Here is a 3663-nt window from a genome sequence, read left to right as displayed (position 1 = left end):
AAACCGTTCGTCTGACCTAGGTTTTCTATGACCTCGCATTTCCACTGCCTACATTTTTCTCGACCTGACGTGACGTTGACACCTGCCTGCCGGACAATAATACTCTGCATCGCACAAACTCGCCGTGATGCCAGCTGACCTGCTATGAATAACGCAGAAGTGGACTGCATGATGAATCTTTCCTGCTTCGCAGGATGTTCCTCTTTCGTGAATATGAGGAAAATCCTTAAGAATTCGTCGAACATTCTCGTTGGAAGACAAAGTCAAGTCCAAATACCTGGTCTACCAACAGGCAGGGCAGGAGACGTTTTTATGGAATCAAAAATCGCGTCTTCGTGATGGAGCAGAATTTTCTACTCTTAGTATTTCATGCGCTCGTTGGCTTCCATGGGTGGCGTACGATCTTTAATCCCCTCTCTCCTCCATATACTCAAGGACGTGCAATGTGGCAGCACATCTGACTCACAACGCCCAACGTTTTTGGTAAAACGGTATAACATAAAAACATATAATGCGGGAATTTAATGTGACACCATTTCCTCTAGCCAATCTCCAGGGAAACAAAAATTGCGCGTGGCTGCGGCTGCTTCTGCTCCGGCTGAAGCGGCGCACGCAGAGGACGGCGATCGGCGGAAGTGATAACAGTAAAGCTGATTATCCCTCCCTGCACCGCGGCCCAACCACGCCCCATGAAACACAATCGGATGCTAATACCAGATAAGATGATGGGAGGTCACCCGACGCCCTGCTACCCACCTAGCCCAGGTTGGGGACCTCGGCACTGCTGTGCGTGTGGAAGGGGGTTGGGGAGGGGGAAGTGCGGGAGGCGGGAGGGTCACGTCCTTGACACGTTTTGCCCTCGTTTGGGGAGAGCTAGCGTCCGAGGTCCGGCAGCACAGCACAGCACCGGGGCGTGGCCGGGGCGTGGCGCGGCGTGGCGCAATGGTGGGGCGGGGCGGGGCGTGGGGTGGCGCCCGGGGCCGAACGCCACCCCGCCGCACACGGCAGGTGTGGCGCAGGCAGGACGCAGGGTCCCTCAGGGATGCGATTATACCGAGCCTTTTACGCCCTTACACAGTTTCATGTTCACCGAGCTCGGCGTAGGGGGCCCAAGCGGCCCACGGTGGGTGCTCCACTCGGTCCGGCCCGGGCCCTCCGGATCCTCTTTGCTGGCCGGGCCGAGTGCTCTGAAGTATATAGTGGCGGTGGCGAAAATGTGGCCGCTCACACGCGCGTTCGCTTCGCGAGGCAATGATGTTACGAGAGTAGGCGAGGCATACTCGCCCGCTTTATTGGACCCCACCTTTACCTTTACGCTCATTTCCCTTGCGGCAAAGCTGCGCAACTGCAGTACGTACAAGGGCTGTGTTCCTGCACACGTAATTTGTGCGCGAGTACGCAAAATTGTATGCATCTCTCGTAAACTTAGCTCCAAAGATCATTTGATGTCCATGGAACAACGGCGGAGAAAATCGCTGTACCATCCCCTCTGCACTGTAAAAAATAATCACGGTCGCCCATACGGAAATATGTCGTTTACTTAACCTACGGCGTCTCCGTACCTTGGGTTTCGTACCCTCTTCCCATAAGAGCCCATGTAAAAAGAAAAAAACGTGGGCACGGAGCCAGGGTACGGAAAAGTACGGAAAAAGTCCTGCTAATTTTGATCCCAAGGTCTTCGTCTTGAGTACGGAGTCTGTTACAGCGTTCCGTACCCCCTTCCCTATGCTAGCCCATGTAAAAATCGTTGATATGGTGGCCATGTACGGCAAATCTCCGAACCACTTTCGAAAATCACTCCCAAAAGTGAGGTACCGAACGCCGTGACAGGCTCCGTATCCAAGGCTGATTTTTTACAGTGTGTTTACCCTTGCTTTCTAAATGTACCTCCCCCTCCGAGCTTCTAGGAAGCCTTTAGATGTTGGCCAACGCCTGCTCGCCGCATTGTGCGGTGCTAATGCATTTCGCCTTTAGCCGGCCTATTTGGCGTTGCGGTGCTCGGAGGGAGGGGGTGGGGGGTGGCACAATCAGCCCCCGCGGCGCCCCAGCCTGACACTGTCACGCCGCCGCTGGCCTTTGATCGGCCGCCATGAGAGTGGTTCGGCTGTGATCACATTGCGGGCTGGGGCAGCCGGGAGTGGCCACCTGGCGGCCACCTGGCGGTGCCCCTCGCCCACATTGCGGCCGCCCGCACAACCCCACTGCGCCCAGCCCCAAAATAGGGCGTAGCAGGCGTCATTCAGGGCGTTGCGAAAGAAATTAAAATTCGACACACCCCTTTCTTTGGTGCCCTTGGCACGTTCATGTGGGCATAAAGGCGCGAAAGTCGTTAGGGCATGGATGTAAAGGTGCTGCTTGGAGCCTCGCGCTGACCTGCGCGAGGGGCGCCCGGGGCGCAGTGTTATTGACCCAGCCCGGGAGGACAGCCCTGGGACAGCCCTGGGACAGCCCTGGGACAGCCCGCCAGGTCGTTAATCGAATGGGATGATACCGCCGAGGCCCCCCGCGGCCCCCCGTACAGGTCCCCCTCATGCGTCCCCCCCTGGGGCCCCCGCTGCCGAGGCCTACCTGCGGCCAAAGCCGCGGGCGGGCCGCGGGCCTCGGGGTCCCCGAGGAGGGCTCGGCGCGGGGCGGGCCGTGTGCTCCGGCAGTGTTATGATGATCCCTGCGGAATGTGCACCGGGCCGCGGCGTGCCCTCGCCGTGCCCCCGCCGTGCCCTTGAGCCCCTGGAGGCACGACGACGGTGGACAGGACGCCATGCTCCTCCTCCCCCTCCTTCTCCTCCCCCGGCCCCCCATACCTCGCCCCGTTGCCCTGGCAACGCCCAACTTCCCCGCGCAGCCACGCCGCACCGCACCACGCCAGCCACCGGCTCAAGCGCTAAACCAAATTGGACAATTCCCTTGAAACGTTATACGTCGAGCGGCCAGCCGCGCCTGCCCCACCTCTCCTGTAAGGTCGCAGGAGCAAGGGCGTGACGGGGCTGGCGGTGGGCAAGGCGGGGTGGGGCGCGGCGGGGCGTGGCGGGGTTCATCTCGGGCGGGCGTTGTCTCCCGCGGTCGCGAGTGTACCCAAGTCCCGCCGGCGGAGGCCACCGCATGTGTCACATGGTTCATTCATTAGGCACCCGCCGCGCGCAGAATGGGTGGTGGCGTCGAGGTGGCGTGCTGCTGACGCGTCTTGGGGTGTTCCCGGGTGTTCCTCTGTCTGCCACATATCTTGCAGGGGCGCATCATGCGTCGTCGTGGTCCGCGGCGGCTGCATGGAGGTGCCATGAGAATATAAAGACGGTGACGACCGCAGGTCTGGTGGGTCGGGTCGGGTCGGTTCAGGGCCATCACAGGGTGGCCGCGGGAGAAGGCAAAGAATGGGGGGACATAAACTAGTCGGGCGCCATAGGCGACTGGATGTGGGCCACGCCGCTCCGCGCCCTCCCCCGCTGCCTGCCTGCCTGTCTGCCGAACTTAATCCGTCGCTGAATTCCTTCCTGAGCAACAGGTCTTTGGTGTATCCATTTGATCGAGGTGCCCGCCTCGCCCCGCCCTGCTCAGCGGCGCGCTCTCTATTTTATGTTGAGCATTTGCGACGTCGTTTGATTCCCCTTTGCGGACGTTTTGTTGGTCGTAATGCGTTTTGCAGGCAGCGGCTACCTGGGTCGGGTG

This window comes from Frankliniella occidentalis, unplaced genomic scaffold (assembly GCF_000697945.3).
Source record: "Frankliniella occidentalis isolate FOCC.00 unplaced genomic scaffold, Focc_3.1 Scaffold143, whole genome shotgun sequence".
NCBI classification, from domain to species: domain Eukaryota; kingdom Metazoa; phylum Arthropoda; class Insecta; order Thysanoptera; family Thripidae; genus Frankliniella; species Frankliniella occidentalis.
Note: the sequence above shows the minus strand (reverse complement) of the source record.